Below are 17004 nucleotides of genomic sequence, written 5' to 3'. Positions count from 1 at the left end.
TTATGGCTGAAGAAACTTTAAAGCTTAGCAAGGTTAAATAGCAAGGTTAAATAGATAAACCCGTGCAGAGTATGACTACACAGTCTTGCTATAATGCAAACAGGTAACGGTTTGCTACTTTGGGGTATGGCTAAGGACACTCCAAATCGCCGTAGAAGACTGTGGATTGACACTACTGTGCCAGTCTCTAGAGAACTCAATCTATAGGTCCTCCCGTTTGCAAGTGATGCAGCTAACATCTGACTCAGCAATTTGATATTTACTCCAAAGCATTTAAAGTTTTCTAAATTCCCATTTTAGTAGAGATTGGCAAACAAGGAGGGCTTAGCACTTTACACCCACCGATACTGGGTTTCACAGAGGTTACTCAGTGCCTAAAGGAAAAACTGAATGACTTAAAAATAATCATGAAAGAATAAAGGAGATGCTTGCAAAGGAACAAAACAGTTATGCACAAAATAATTCTAGACTTTATTTTACTCAAATGAAATCACAAGATGATAGGGTCAGAAGAGACTTCAGATTTCTGGAAGACGGTGGGGAGGGAGGTGGGCAGACAGGTAACAATAGGACAGGGGGATGGAGATCCAGGGGAAAGGCACAGACTCATGGAAGTGTTCTAAGATGGGAAATTGAGACCCAGAGAAGTGCAGTGACAGGGTGACAGCATGTGAGCAAAGTCACAGGGTGATTCATACAGAGCTGCGTCTCTAACCCACCATTTCTACCCACAATGTCACCAACTGGTTAAAACAGAGAATGAGGGCAAATGCAGGGCCACTCTAGTCCCTGGATGGTTTGTCACGTCTCTGCTCAGTGCCAAGTTCTGGACCTTTACCATCTGAGGCCTCAGGTTTCATTAATAATTTTTATATTGATTAGATGAAGAAATGATCATATTTTGGATATACTGGGTTAAATAAAATCTACTATCAAAATGATTCTGCCTGTTTCCTTTACTTGTCTAGTGCGGCTGCTAGGAACCTAAGATGACACACGGGGCTCACCCTGTACGTCTTACGGGGTAGTGCGGGGTCAGAGAAACCCGACGGAGTCAGGAGCTCCTTCAGCCTGAGACACCAGGGAAAGTCGCTCCACGATCTGGAAGACCAGCCTCCCGGCTCGAGGCAAAGGCAAATCCGTGGAGCTCTGCGGTGGGAATGAACCTGGCTTCTTGGAGCCGCAGTCAGGCAGTGTGGCCCAGTGAGAGGGGTAAGGAGAGGGAGGGAAGGAGCTGAGGCTGGCAGGGCCACAGGCCTGGCACTAGGCAAGAGCCTGGAGGCTAAGTTTCGGAGTTGGGATTCCGTGCCAGGAGCAACGGGGGAGCCCTGGAGGGTTACGTCAGGGGAACACCTCTCTCTCACTTAGATTTTGCAAAGATGCTGCATGCTGGCGCCCAGGTGGAGAGAGGACTGGCGTGCAGGCCAGAACAGAAGCGGGGCTACCAGGCAGGAGGCGGCAACCTCATGGGACCCCCGCAGCTTTTGGCCACTCCAGGTGACCTCAGGCGAGGAGAGGCGACAAAGTCAGAGACACTGCTAGCTCTCTCCCGCAGGATACCAAGTCTTGTTATATTTAAATTCGATTCCATAGAATACCTCTTTCCTCACAGGAGCAGGTAAAGGAAGTGCTTGTTATCCAAATGGAGCCTGGGATTCTGAGAGTGATCCCTGCCTCATGGAGTTCTGCCTCCTCAGAGAAGAGAGGGTGTTAGGCTAGCTGCCCTTTACGCACTCATTTCCCATTTCCTTTGTGCCACCATCACCACACCAGTGACAAATTGGGGGGAGGGGTTTGTCGTTTTGATTTCATGTAATTCTTTTCCTTCATTCTTGCTATTTATAATTAATGGAAAATTTAGTTTACTTCTCTCATGAGGCTGCCACCCCTTTTAACTGGGCCCTAGTTTTGTGTTTTAGCTTCCTGGGTTCACCCCCGAAACCCCCTTACTCACGGTATGTCAGCTGAACAGCAGCTCTCTAAGCTCATTTGCTCTGGCGGTTTCCACATCCCATTTGCTCTGTTGTTTCTAGATTCTCGTTTCTTCCCTAGCTCAGTGGTCATTTTTGCCACTGGTGAGTCATCTGCTCTGAGTCATGCTTGGCGATGATGCAAAGGCCAGGAAAATGCCTCAGAGCACACCTGCCTTACAAAAGGATGTCACTGAAGGCTATGGCCTGCACCTACGCACATGTTTTCCTAAGTGCATTCAGTACGTAAGAGAAAAAGATAGCCCCCTTTTCTCTTGTTTTTCCTTCCAAATTTACCATTTGTCTCAGCATTTGTTGGAGATTATTCCTATGGTGGAATGCGTCTTAGTCATTCGTTTCGGACTTTCAGAGGCAGGAGAATGTTCCTGGAATGAGCCCAGAAGCCCCCTGAGGAAGAAAGTAGGTTTTCTTATGTGCGGTTCTTCCTCCATCGTACGACATGGACCTTCACACATGGCCACGTTTGGATCACTCTGTCCTTTGAGAGCTATGAAGGTGCTGTTGTACACAGGGCCCACCAAACTGTACGTAAAAAACTGTCCCTCATCAGAGGAGACCGGGGAGACAAGTAAATGCATTGTGCCCAGCCTGGATCCTGGAGCAGAAAGACAAGCTGCCTGGATCTGCGTGCCAGAGCTGCCCTCACAAGCTGTGTGACGGGAAGCAAATTACTCTGCCTCTCCATGCCTCAGTTTTCTCATCTGTGAAATGGGGATGGTAATAGTGACGACCCCACGGTGTGTTTGTGAAGATTAAAGTGACAACCCATAAAGCACATAGCACATTGCTGGGCGTGGCAGAGTAAACCCGGTAAATATGAGATGGAACAACAAACCTCCCCCTTAGGAACATAACATAAACTGCCTTCCCCCCTTTCTTCTGTGAGAGCACTATGCTTGCCTCCTCGTCCAGGCTAACTCTGAAGTTTAAGGAACTTGACTCTGAATACCATCCCATAAGTATAAGAGCTTTCCCCACACTCTGGCCTCAATTACAGACTCATTTCTTCCTTCCAAATATAAAACTCTTGGCAGAGGTGTTGTCATCAGCTCTTAGCACATGGGAACAGGACAGCCTCTCAGGTCCCCACGGAAAGGGATTTGAAAAGGCAGGAGGAAGAATGGAAAGTCGGGATGGAGGCACAGCCCACGGGATGCGGTGGGGAATGGCACTCAGGGACATTAAAGGACATCTAAAGGAGACACAAGAGAATGGTGGTGACGGTGCCACTGGGGAGAGGGCTGGAAAGCTGGCGCGGTACGGAAGGCAGAGCCTGAAACAACTTTTCCCTGGACAGCTTTTTGTATCATTTGAATTTTGTACCATCCGCATGGATGTATTACCTAGTCAAAAATTAATTAAATGAGGGGTGGCCGGTAAACTCACTGGGTTAGAGCGCGGCACCCTTAACAACAAGGTCGCCGGTTCGATCCCCCCATGGGCCACTGTGAGCTGCGCCCTCCACAACTATATTGAAACAACTACTTGACTTGGAGCTGATGGGTCCTGGAAAAACACACTTAAAAATAAATTAAAAGGTTTTTTAAAATTAATTAAATTAAATTAGGGAAGGGGTATATTGGGTATCTGGGTGAGACAGAGCAAGAAATATAAAGTGCTCTGAAGGTAAAAGTGGAAGTCCTTTCAGATATTTTGCTGGCTTGCTCTCACTCACTCCCCTAACCCCCAACCCCTGATCTCCAAATGCGAAAAGTTACTCTCGATGGACTCCTGGATGGCTCATTCTTAGAATATCAGCAATACTTTTTCAGGGTCCAAAACAAATCTGAGACACTGAAACCCAGAACTCTTAAACCCTTATGAAAAAGCCCTTCAGGATCACTGGAAGAGCTCCACAAGGGAAAATGCAACTTCTAATGATATCACCGCCCATCAAAGCCGCTGTGTGAGGTCTAATGCTGGAGCGTCATGTTCAGCTGTATCATTTATTTCACTACTGGACGTCAATAAGTTATTCCTCCAGCACAAGGACAGGATAAGCAAAACACTAAGGAAATAGTAAAGGCAATAATCCCTCCGGGGTCCCTGCAGAGCCATGAAAGAAACCCCACATCCTACCCTGGGCTCCTGTTAAGATCTATCCACTAGCAGGGGGTTGGGGTAGGGAAACCATGGGACACCACAGTCAGGGGATTCAGCTGGTCCTGTGCGAACTTGGCCAAGTCACTCAATTGTCCCGACCCTCATCCTCCTTACCTGTGACGCACATAGATCACCACTTACTTTGCAAGTTGTAAGAATCATAGACGCTTTGTGTATAAATATCCAAATCATGTCATTACCCCTACAAAGAACACAGCACCGCCTGCCAGTTTTCCCCTTTAAAGTGTCACTGGATCTTGAAGTTGAAAGGTGTTGTGCATTGAGTTGTCCTCCTAAAAAGACATGTCAAAGTCCTAACCTCCGGAATCTGTGAATGTGACCTTTGGAAATAGGGTCTTTGCAGACGTAATTAGTTAAATTAAGAAAAAGTCATAATGGAGTAGGGTACACCCTAAATCCAATTTGACTGGTATCCCTGTAAGAAGAAACAGAGACACACACATACAGAGGGAAAGTGATGTGAAGGTACAAACGCAAGGTCACATGGGAGAAGAAGGTCATGTGACCACAGAGGCAGAGTTGAGAGTGATCCATCTATACGCCACGGAACAGGATTGCTGGAAACCACCAAAGGCTGAGAAAGAGGCATGAACGGATTCTCCCTCTGAGCCCTCAAGAAGGAACCAATCCTGACAACACCTTGAATTTGGATCTCTGGTCCCCACAACTGTGAGAGAATAAATTTCTGTTGTTTTAAGCCACCCAGTTTGTGGTACTCTGTTAGAGCAGCCCTAGGAAACTAATACAGGAAGTTATCTAGTTTTACTATCTAATGCTTGAATGCTTGAATTCTCTTGCCTGAAGGTCAGCTAGCCAGCTTATGTATGACTGACTCTAGTTTAAAAAAAGCAAACAAAAAAAAAACACAAAAAGAAACAAACAAAAAACCTAACTTACTGTCTACCAAGGAAGCGATCCCTCCCATGTACGAAAAGTTCTGTCATAAATACCATTTGTTCAACAAATATTTATTGAGCACCTACTGTATGCCAGGTACTGTTGTGTGAGGTACTGTTGATACAGTGGTAAATGGGGAGCAGACAAGAAAAGCATCTCAAATCAGGTCATTTTTATATTGTTACAAAGAAAATAAAACAATGTAACAGGATAGAAGGAGTGGGTTGGGAACTAGAAAGGAATTATTTTGATGGTCAGGGAAAGTTCCACTAAGGATGTGATATTGGAGCAGTGACTTGAATGACAGGGAGCCAGTCATGGGAAAATCTGGAAGGAGGAACAGCCAGTGCAAAGGTCCTGAGGCAGAGCAAGCTAGACATGCTCATAGCAGAGAAAGAAGGTGGGACTTCCGTGAGTAAGAGAATGGTAATTAAAGAAGCTGGAGAAACAAGCAAGGTCAGTCAGTACTCACAGACACACCAGCAGACCAAGGGAAGAAGTTTTGGTTCAATCCCATGAGTACTAGGGAAGCCACTGGAGAGAGACACAATTTGACTCCGTTTTTTAAAGATCACTCTGGCATGGTTTGAAAGTTCTTAAAACTGGGGTGTTTCTCACTATAACTTCTGTCCTTTGGTACTTGGGATCTTAAGCCTCTACAGAACAAGTTCCATAAATGACAGCCCCGAACCGTCCGTAATCCTGGCTCCCAAGATCCTCCTGGCTTAACCAGCTCTAAATCACTCACCACTGTAGCATTTCCAATAAATATGCTTGACTTTTTTTTTTCTATGTCCTTCATTAAATGCGATGTCCAGAAAAGAACACAATATTCTAAGCGCGGAGCAGATGGGAACTAGCACTTTACCCAGTCCAGATCTATATTTCCATTGACGTGCTTCAAGATTGGCTTGGCTTTTCATTCTGTTTTGTACCACTGACCTGCCGAAACATATTTCCAGTAACCTTCTGCTGAAGTCCTTTTTTTTGATGCTCAAATCTAGAAAAAAGATCATTCTCCCTAATGAGAATAGCTGTGCCATGTGGTTGTTTTTTTAAAGTGTCACCATTACCCAAACAATGCCACATATAAAAAAAAAATGGATAAAATAAACAAAACGACTGGGTCAGCTCCTGAGGTTTCATAACCACTGCATGTCTCTTCCGGAGGGAGGACGAGGAAAACTATTATGGCAAGTTTCTCTACCATTGCTTTGGTTTCTTACAACATACCTGAAGACACCTATGTGGAAATACTGAGAACTTGAGCAAAAGACACTCCCTGAAATCATACTTCCTACTAGATTTCTTAAAGACTTACAAACAAATCTGAGTAGACGTAGACTGCCTCAAGCTTGGAGTAGGGAGAAGAGGTGAAGGGGCCTCTACGCCAGTCAGCTAAGCTGACTTAGTAAGCAGGGCAAGTGGTGGGAGAGAAGGATGTTCTGCCAGTGGATGCAGGGAAAGCGCTGGGGCCGTGCAGATGTGCGAATCCTCTGCCCAGACCCTTCCCACATCCCTTTCCACATCTGGTGTCAGATCGCTAGGTTTAACACTTTGCTTTGACCCCTAGTACCTAAGGGACCTTGGACAAATCATTTAGCCTTAGTTTCCTCATCTGTGATACTTGAATGAGAACACCACCTATCACTCCACGTTTATTGTGAGGATCAATTAAGATTTTGGGTGTGCAAGTCCTTTGTACTGTCATATAAAAGTGAGGGGTTATTATTGGCAGTGGGAGTTTTACTCATCCCTTTGCAGCTCTTTCCTGCTGCCAGTTGACCTTTCATGACTTTCTAAAAAAATCTTCCAAGGCTGCTTTTGATGTTTCTTTTAACCTGATTATTTTCTTTTTGGAGGGAGGAAGGAAGAGAAGGAGGAAGGGAGAGAAGGAATGAGGGAGGAGGGAGGGAGGGAGGGAGGCGGGAAGGAGGGAGGGAGAGAGAGAGAGGCACGTGGCATAACTCATCCCACCCTAAGCCTTTCCTAAAGATTGTCCTAAAAGAAGTCCCTTCAGAGCCATTTGGCATGACCATAAAGCAATTTACCTCTGAAGAACCAAAGTGATAGCCATGAAAAGAGAATCCCATCTAATATGTACGGATATTCTCCACTTTCTGGAATTCTGTAGCAAGTTTGTAAGGTTGGTGATTTACTCAAGTCAGTGAGTAGCTTTTCGTTGTCTTTAGTTGCTACATTCTCAAATAATACAAACTATCTTTATATTAACTGACACGTGCCATACAAAAGACAAACACTGCAAAAAACATGGGAACCATTCCAGAATTAAACGAGAGGCTAGAGATAATCTGGCCATCACTAAGAGTGCCTATGCGTGCATCCACAGCCATCTTCATTTCTTTAATGGAAAAAGAAAACCTCATGAGTCAACTTTTTCATTGTGAGCCGATCTCAACAGCCTGTCGCTTTGCGCTTCAAATATACAAGCAGTCCAATTTCTGAACAAAGTGGAAATAAAAATGAGTGACAGCTGAAGGGAAACACTCTGAACAACGGGAGGACATACACACGTCCAAACAGAAATATGAAAAGACGGGCAGGAGCAGTCCCACACAATACAATCTAAATCTCTTTTTTTTCTTTGCTTAATCCAGTGTTAAGCATTTTATTGCCCTGGCTTAGGTTTAGGGAGCCGATGCCGCTCCTGAAATGAATCTGAAACATTAGCATTAGGTGACGATGGCCTGGATGGCAGCCTGGCTAAAGCAGCCTGGTCCCTGACAGCTGTCAGCTTGCCTGGAACACTGACTCACCACAACGGCAACCTCCACCTCCGGCTGCTCTCACCTGTACCTGCTCAGAGGCAAGTTCCTGCTCATTCTGCGGACTGGCACCTTGCCTAGCACTTAACCAGAGAGTTTGAGGAGCTGGCTGGTGCCCACTGCAAAGTCCTCTTCCAGGTTTCCTTCTCCCAAATCCAATCAACGTGCAACCTAGGGAAGCACAGACCTCGTAGAAGGGAGGAAACGTTCCCAGCTCCAGGACCACAGCCTGTGTTCTCAAAGACCCTGGTCACTGGCGTAGTCCGCCCTGAACCAGCAGTCCTACGCTTGGCTTCTAACCCTGCGTGTCTACTGCTGTGCCCTCTGCAAACCTCCTCTTTCCTTCCCGACACATGGGGAGGAGTGGGGGAGCCCGGGAAGGCACGGGCGGAATCGATGCGGCAGGCACCCCGTCCGGAGCCTTTTCTCCCTCGCCCGCCCCTTCACCAGTCTGCCACCCCAGGAGCAGAGAGGCAGCAGATCTAGGACCGAACGCACACGCACAACGTGGCAGGTGTATTTCTCACGGCAGTCGCTGGCACCCCCTCCCCAGCGTGCTCTGCCAGGAGTCTGGAGGCTCTGCTTTCCCACAAGAACGAAGAACCGGCTCCATCTCAGAGCCACTTGGCAACACCATCTGCCACCGGGATGGAGACACCTTCCCGTCCCTACACCGTGGGCTCCCTTTCCCATTTCCTCAACCCCCAGCAGACGCGGACCCTGCAGAAACCCCGCGGCCCCCGACCCCGCGTCATCCCACGGCCCTCTCCCCTCAACCCTACCTCCCCTCACCCGCTGGTCCCCGGAGAAGCCCGTGCTGTCGCCTCGGGCGCTCCAGCTGTCGCCCCTCGGAGAGTCCCCGCGCTGCCCGGACACCCCGGAGCCCGCCTTTCCCCTCGGGCGCCGGCGGGACCCCTCTCACCGCGACGGATGCCGACCGGCTGGCGGAGCCGGGAGCGAGTGGGCACTGGCGGGATCCGCGGTGAAGCCACAGAGCTGGCGGGAGAGCCGGGTCCTTCCGAGACGCCGGTCCGCGCGAGCTGTCAGTCAGCGGACCGCGCCCGCCCACCTAGTGCCGCCTGCGCAGGCGCGAAGGCAGCCCCGGAGCGGCGTCACGTGACGCGGCGGTGCTGCTGCTGGTTCCCAGCGCTCGCGAGGGACTTGGCTGGGTCGGAGTCGCTTTGGGGCCCTCGGCGAGAGGCCTGGGCCCCTGCCCCCGGGAGCACGTTCGGAGACGTCCCGTGGGTCGCTGTTACGAAAGGTCCTGGGAACCCCGATTTCCTGGGTCTGCTCGAAACGGGTGTGTTCCCGGGCCGGGAAGAGTTGGGTGGGGCAGGGCGTTCTGCCAGCAGATGAGTAGGGGCTTTGTTGTTTTTAGTTGTGGTGGTGGGGAGCTCCGGCAGGGACCCGGGAAATATAGCTTGTTTTTGGTTACTTCCCAGCCCTGAGTGTCCCCACCTTTAAAACAGGGATGCCATTTGCTATTTCCTGCCCTCAGTAACGAATATACTTTCAAGGCATGGCGTTAACGTTAACGAACATACTTTTAAAATAAGTCAGGCAAGGATGCAGGGTATAGAAAGGCATTCTGAGGCTGAATTATGTTTTAAAAAGGGCATCTTAAAGGCTGATAAGATTCCACCTCACCTACTCTAAAAGTTCTAGGCAGGCCAGGCTGCATCTTTTTCAGCAAATACAATAAACAACTTTCAGGCCATCCTGTTCCTTCCACATACCTGCAATTAAAAAGAAAAAAGAAGAAAATAGAAGTGTTACACTGAGAAACTGAGTCCCCCTCACCCCACCCCACCCCCGTAAGTTTGGAGTTAAGTCAAGCTTGGTTCCAGCGCCTAGCAAAATAAAGAATCTGATTCCGGAGTGTGGGCTCTGATACCTCAAATTCTAAAGACATTTCCACAACTACACTGCTGAGCTATCGTGCTCCTTCTGGTGAAACGGGAAGAACTGGAGTTCTGCCCCTTAGGAGAAAAGATGAATTATGGATTGATGATCGAGTATCTTTTCTGTGCCCCAAGCACGGAGCTGTTGGGTCCTGGAAGAAGACCTATTGAACTTCGGACTTGCTAGGGAAAGTTTAAGGGAATTACAAGAAGAAAAAAAAGCTGGGAGCTGCAGTTCCACAGGCCATAGCGCCATAGCTGCTTCTGGTCCATCCCAGATTTCCTTGACAAGCTTGGTATGGCCATCACGTGTAAGAAACTGGATCTCTGGATGTTTCAAACTTGATATGAACTCAGGAAGGAAAGGGGTATAAGGGAGCCTTCATCCCCTCATGAGACACTACAGATAGGTGGGCATGCTATTGGTCCCTGTAAGGTTCTGTCCAGCAGAAGATGAGCCCGTCTTGCATACTTTATGAAAACAGAGTGTTGCATCTGTAGCTGGAGAAAGTCCTCTTCCAGTTCAGTGAGTGAACCTAACACAAAGCACCATCTCATGTAGCCCTGACCTGACTCTGGCAGTAGCAGCTATTCAGGGAAATCGAAAAATGTGAGCTCAGTCAGGGTTAGATTCCATTTGAGGGAAATATCATTTCTCAAAAGATTTATATAGACCTTCTCTCTCCCTATCTTGCCAGAAGGTTGGAGAGAGGGAGATGGCATAGCCATTTAGAAAAAGGGGAAGAAAGTTAAGTTCTGCAAACCACAGACCAGTGAACTTGACATTGGGCTTGAAAAATATTCAGTTTACTCGCAAAAAATATTTGTACCCCTCAGAAGAGGAAGCACCGATGAGAAGACCAAGTCATGCTAGATTAACCTTATTTCTGTTGTGAAATAGGTATAGTCTGCTAAATCAAGGAAATACTGTAGAAATCGTGTCTGGACCTGGAAGGTTTGTATTGACCAGGATTCTTTCAGTTATAAGTGACAGATCTCAATTCATACTGGTTTTGTGAAAGGGAATATATCGGCTCCCGTAACTGAAAAGTTCTGGGATTGGCCCAGCAGGCTCTAGGGGCTCAAATGATGTCATCAGAACATAGTCTCTTTCCCATCTGTCTGCTTCACTCTGAGTTGGCTTCATTCTTAGATTAGGTTCTTTCTAGAGTGGTCTCTAGCAGCAACAGGCTTATAGTCTCTCAACTTAGCAGCCTCAGTGGAAAAAAGGATTCCCTCCTTTAGTATTTCCAGCAATGGAAATATTGCTGGAAGTATTGCAGGATGTGGTCAGAGTGGACCGTCATTGCTCAGGTGCTCATCCCCTTAAACTAATCTCTGAGGCCAGGTTGTTGGGATAACTGGATTGACCACATCTGGACAGAGGTGAGGATCAGCAAGGGAAAGGTGGGTCCCCACAGGAAACCGAGGTGCTCTTGTGAGGAGAAGGGGGACAGATTCTGGGCAGGCAAAGGAAAGCAACAGCGATCCAACACAAAGTATTTGCTAAGATAGCTCACGATGTTGTATGAAGGACAGGAAGACAAAGAGGGAGAAATAGTAAATTTACTGGATGACTGAATTAATATTCAAAAATACTTTGATTAGAGAATGAGTCCAAAAAACAATTATACAAGATAGATCAGGTGGTGTAATTTAGCAGCAGTTCTGCTGTCCACCATGCCTATGTCCCCCGTCCCCTTTGTAACATATCACCACACACTTAGTGGCTTCAAACGACACCACTTTAGTATCTTACAGTTCTGGAGGTCATGTCCTAAAATCGAGGTGTCAGCAGGGCTCGTTCCTTCTGGAGGCCCTGGGGGAGAATCATTTCCTTGTCTTTTCCAGCTTCTAGAAGCCACCAGCATTCCTTGGCTCAAGTCCCCTGCTTCCTTTATCTTCAAACAGTTCGTTTCCTCTGGAATAGTTCCCAGCTTTTCTTTGTCCTTCATATGTAGTAAGGACTGTTGTTTTGTAGAATGTCTCTGTTTAGATTTTTCTGATTGGTCCCTTATAGTCAGGCAACACATTTTTGGCAGCAGTACTGTAAAATTGATGGTCGTCCTCAGTGTATTATATCAGTGTATTATATCAGGAGGCACAAACAGTTTGTTTCATTACTGCTGATCCTATATTTGACCAATGGTTGAGATGATGATATATTTCTCTATTATAAAGGGACCTTTTTTCCCTTTGTAAGTAATTAGTAATCTGTGAGGAAGATACATTGAGACTATTTAAATATCTTATCGTCCAATGAACTTTCACCCAGTGGTTGAATATCCATTAAAAATAATGCTATGCTTTTTGCAAAACGTGGTGTGTTCTAATTCAATTGCTCTATCGGCATTTACTACTTGACATTTCCCTGTATCTATTCTTGCCCTTCTCCAATATGTTCTCCACAAAATAGATGGAATGACCTTTAAACACCACAAATGAGATCAAATCTTCCAGTGGCTTCCCGCTTCCCCTCAGATTCTGCTGGAATCTGCTGGAATCCCTCATCTGTTTATTAGGGCCTTGCATGACCGGGCCCTTCCAAGCTCTCCAGCCTGGGCTCAAGCCACTTCGCCCTTGCCCTCTACACACAGACCCCTTATGGAATTCAAACAGTACAGGCCACTTTCTCCTGAAGGGCCTCCCCACCTACCCCTTGGCCTGGAACCCTCTTCCTCCAGCCTCTGCGTCCTTTGCTTAGCAAATACCCAAGTGTCCTTCACATATCACATCCTAAAGGGAGCTGTCCACGTGACTCCCAGACGAGACCAGATTCCTGGGTATACCCTCTTACTCCACAACGTCCTTTTCCTTTATAGGAACACACCACACCAGTTTGTAATTCTGCACTGACTTATTTCATGAGCTTCTGAGCTAATCGACATAACAGACAGGAACTTTGGTTTTGTGCGCTCCTGTGTCTGCAGCACTGAGCATGGCACCAAGCACAGAGTCAGTCATTAAATGCTTATCGAACGAATCAATATGAGACTAAGACAAGGATGGCGGGGAGGGAGGCACAAGAAAAGAACCGAGTTATTGGAGCCAGGGCACCAACGGGCAGGGGCTTGCTTCCAAGAGACTTGGTGGATCGAGTCCTGGCAGCAGGAACAGGGGAATCACGTCACAAGCCAGCCCTTGGAGCTTGGGACAGAGCTGCACTGGTGTAGAGCGTGGCCTCCAGCTCCTTCGAGAGGGAATGTGGGACACTGTAAAGAGAAGGATCTCCATAGTCGGAAGGAGGTCTGCAGGCTAGCTGTGCTTCTCTGGTTCCCTGGGGCGCTCACTTCATTCTGAGCCTCGGTTTCCTCAGCTACACAAAGGGATCGTACACCTTCACAAGGATGTGACGATGAAGTGAGTCTGTGAGGCGGTACGACCGCAGCAAAGAGCAAGACATCTGGGTCTGAAGCCTGGCTCTCTCCACTCCTAACCTCACTGGGCCTGTTTCTTCATCTATGGAAGGGGCCAACCACGCACTGGGTGTTCATTCACCCAATGCGTGACTGAGTGCCTACTTTTTGACAGGCGCTGGGGAGATAATAGTGCACAAGACCAACAAAACTCTCTCCTTTCATGAGGCTCGCAGTCCACTGAGGGAATCAACAGTGGGATAACAAAGTGAAAGATACAGGAAGTTAACTGAGATGTGACAAGCAAAGCTGGGAGGGGGAAGTGAAATGTTGCAGGAATGGGAGGGAGGGAAAACGTTTAGATGTGGTTCCAGGGAGAAAGATGCCTTCCAAGTCAAGTCCCAAAGGCCATGAGACATCCAGAGCACCAAGCCCAGACCCTGACACTCAGTAAGTGCTCCATACATGTCCACTAGCCATCCGCCCTCCCACCAGCAGGCTCTACCGACAGCTGGAGGCACAGCTGCCCACTGAAAAGGAATTCAGGAACACTCCATACCACTTTGGGTTCTTTAGACTTCCTGGGCCTTGTCCAACACCATGGGCTGTTGGAAGCCTCTCGCTTTCCTAGTCTGGCTGTTGCATGCAACACCACAAACTCAGAGGAAAAAATAAGAAACAACCCAAAACACTCTTCTGCAACAAACCCGATTTTCCTCTGTACAACCTTTGTCTCTCTCTCTCCCCCTTTGCCCCCAGTGTCTACTTGAAGTAGAGCATACAAATGTTAAGTGTACCTGGCTGGAGGAAGTTTTACCAAGTGAGCACGTGTACAGCTCGCACCCAGATCGATTACTAGATCCCTAGATTCCCCCCTCGGTGGTAACCATTGCCCTGCCTTGTGTTTGTACACCCGAGATCCATTTTGCCTTTGAACTTCTTATGATGAAATCATACAGTACGTACTCTTTCATGTCTTGCTTCTTTTACTCAACATCGTATTTTGAAAGTTGATCTGTATTGTTGTATGCACATTGTCCTTTCCTTCTGTATAGTATTTGATGGTATGAATAGACCCCAATTTATTTATTCACTCTGTTGTTCATGGACTTTTAGGGTTGCTTCCAATTTCGGGCTGTTACAGATAAGCTGTGTGAACATTCTAGGACACGTCTTTTGGTGAACACAGGTACGGTATACTCAGCTTTGGCAGATACTCCCAACTGTCGTCCAAGGCAGTATACAACGACATGCCCACCAGCAGAGGACGGAGCTTCTCGTGACTCCAGTGCTGGTCAGGACGTGGGGTTTTTCACATGAGCCATTCTGTTGGGTGTGTAAACAGTATTTCATTGTGGTTTAAGTTGGCATTTCCCTGATGACTAATGAAAATGAGCATTTTTTTCATGTTTTGGACAGTCTCTTTTGTGAAGTACTTGTTCCACGTGCTCTGCCAATTGTTCTATTGGGTTGTCCTATTTCCTTTTCATTACAGTTTTATATATTTAAAAATGAGTACATGGTTAAAAAAATTAACAAGTTACAGACCCGTTTGTTGTATTTTTTTCTGGGGATGTTCTATGTACATATGTGTCCCCCACTTTCCTTTTTCACACCAATACACACACCGTTTTACACAACAGACTTAATATACCTGGATGACCATCCACACACATAAAAATCTGCCTCATTCTCTTTTTATGATTGCACAGAACAGTATTCCATTTTATGCTCACAGCATACTTTATTTACTATATGGATGGGCACATAGGGTGATGCCAGTTTCTTGCTTCTACAAACATGCTACTGTAAATACTTAAGTGCAAACATCTTTGTGCAAATGGGTGAGTCTATCAGTAGGATAAATGCCTAAGAAGGAAAGTGCTGGGTCAAAGGGTATGTACGCAAATTTTTGGGATTTGTATTGCTAGCTTGCTGTGCAAAGAGCTCAACGAATTTACTGTTGCACCACTTGGGTCTGCCTTGCCAACACAGAGTATCGAAAAACTTTTGTATTTGCCAATCTACTAGATGAAAAATGGGATCTCCATGTACTTGAAATTTGTGTTCATTCCTTTTACTCTGAATGACACTGAGCCTCTGTTCACATATTTGAACAGAGCCTCCACTTATAAAAGGGCTGTTTCCTGGAATGACTGGTTAGCTGGAAACTAGCTCCTGAGGGGTAAACAGAACTAACCCTGGAGATGGGATGTTGTTACCACTCTTGCAAAGGCCACCAATGTTAGGGGGTTTTCTGTTCCCAGGGTCTCAGTGAAATCAGGGAGAAGCAAAAACCTCTGTGTTGAGCCACAGTCTTCAAAACAGGAAGAAACCTTAGAAATCTAGTCTAATCTTATGTTTTAGAGATTAAAAAAGAAAAAGTTGAGGCTTGGAAAGGGGAAATGACTTGCAGAAGACCACATATCAATTCTGTTGAGAAAGAGACGAAAATCCTTGATCGGAGTTGAATTGTTTTTGTCAGCTGCTGCCATCCCTGTTAAATATTTTAATGAATGACTTTATTGTACTATTTCCTTAGCAAGGGTGTAATTATAAAGTTACAACAAACAAGCTATACTAGTAATTAACAACATAGGCAACATAGACAAGTGTGGGGACTCAGGAAAATTATGGGGTGAGGATCCCTCCCTCTTCATTTTTTGTGCAAGACTTTGAAATGGGTTACAAAGCTTATTGGGTGTCTTCAATGAACAACTAGGCATTGTCTGGCATACCCTTTTTGGGTTATCTGGTTCCATGATGTTTTTTCTTTTCTTTATTTATAATCTATAGATTATAGAGAATTGATAGCAATGCAAGTGATTCTTCCCCACAGATAACAGACAAATGAATCTTGTATGGTAGAAGTTCAACTGACTTCCCTCCACCACAGTAGAAGAAGCCAGTTTTGCATCTATTAAGCAAATTTATCTGAGCATTGCTGATTGTATATATAAGGGCCTGCCTTTTGGATTCAACTCTCAACCATTTGTATCATCTTACATACTTTCTCATTAATTAGTGAGTTACATTAAATCTTTTACATGTGTTTATATTTGTATAAAAGTCATAATTTAACATTTTTTTTAAAAAAAATATATTCTTTTAACATTGCTTGTAGCAAGTGTATCTCAAGTATAGAGCCACTTACAGCCTATGGAAAAGATCTGACCACTGATGGGAGGCCTACCTCACTTCTCTCCCTTGTGGAAACAAAGGTACCAGGTAATAGGAGGCTCCGTGAGGGGTGACTGAATGCAGAACACCATTTTGAATGGAGGTACATGACACTGTGGGCGAAAGAAGGGGCCACATGCTAAACCCGACAAGTTCAGGGAAGCCAACATGGCGGCCCTACAAACTCAGAGACTGAACATAACCACATAGGATGGTCTGAACATCAAAATTCCTAACTAAAAGTGAGTCTGGCGGGAAGTCACATCTTAGGCCTGGAGCTTCCTTGACAAAGGTCAATCTTTACCTTAGGTGAGCCTGTCTAGTGTCTTTTTTTTTTTTTTTTGTCTTTTTTTTAAAGAGGGTACAGGTCAAAGTAGACGATGTGGGGATTGAACCAGCAACGCTGGTGTTAGGAGCACCACGCTCTAACCAACTGAGCTAACCGGCCACACTCTAGTGTCTTTTTTAATCTAAGATAACTTACTTTAGAAATGTCAGCATAACGGGGCACAACCTCCTCCCCAAGGCAGGAGACCACAGAACCCCCATTGTCATCTTTTCCCTTGCACACCATCTCTAGGTGCTGTAAATGTTAATTATTGACTAGCCTGTATCCACCCATATAAAAGAAGTGTGTGTCTCTGTTTTACTGTTTATCCAATCCCAGTGATTTCCCCCTCCTTTGCTTTCTCCCGCCCCCATCATCAACTACCAATGGATTTCATGTAACCATCCTCATATTTCCTCCTTTGACTCTAATGTATAAAAT

General features: G+C 46.2%; 1 protein-coding gene across 4 annotated transcripts in view; it reads right to left on the bottom strand.

Annotated features, from left to right (window-relative positions):
* Positions 1-8871, bottom strand: part of KIAA0513 (KIAA0513 ortholog) — a 54946-nt gene extending 46075 nt beyond the window's left edge. For 2 of the 4 annotated variants that reach the window (XM_033127316.1, XM_033127320.1), the window contains exon 1: positions 8721-8871. The gene's annotated coding sequence lies outside the window, so the exon portion shown is untranslated. Of the gene's footprint in view, positions 1-8580 lie in introns of all 4 variants that reach the window. The other 2 variants (XM_033127317.1, XM_033127318.1) reach the window with 2 other exon arrangements.
* Positions 8872-17004: the final 8133 nt, after the last annotated feature.

This window comes from Rhinolophus ferrumequinum, chromosome 15, assembly GCF_004115265.2.
Source record: "Rhinolophus ferrumequinum isolate MPI-CBG mRhiFer1 chromosome 15, mRhiFer1_v1.p, whole genome shotgun sequence".
NCBI lineage: Eukaryota > Metazoa > Chordata > Mammalia > Chiroptera > Rhinolophidae > Rhinolophus > Rhinolophus ferrumequinum.
The sequence above is the reverse complement of the archived record's forward strand: the minus strand, read 5'-3'. Positions and strand labels throughout refer to the sequence as shown.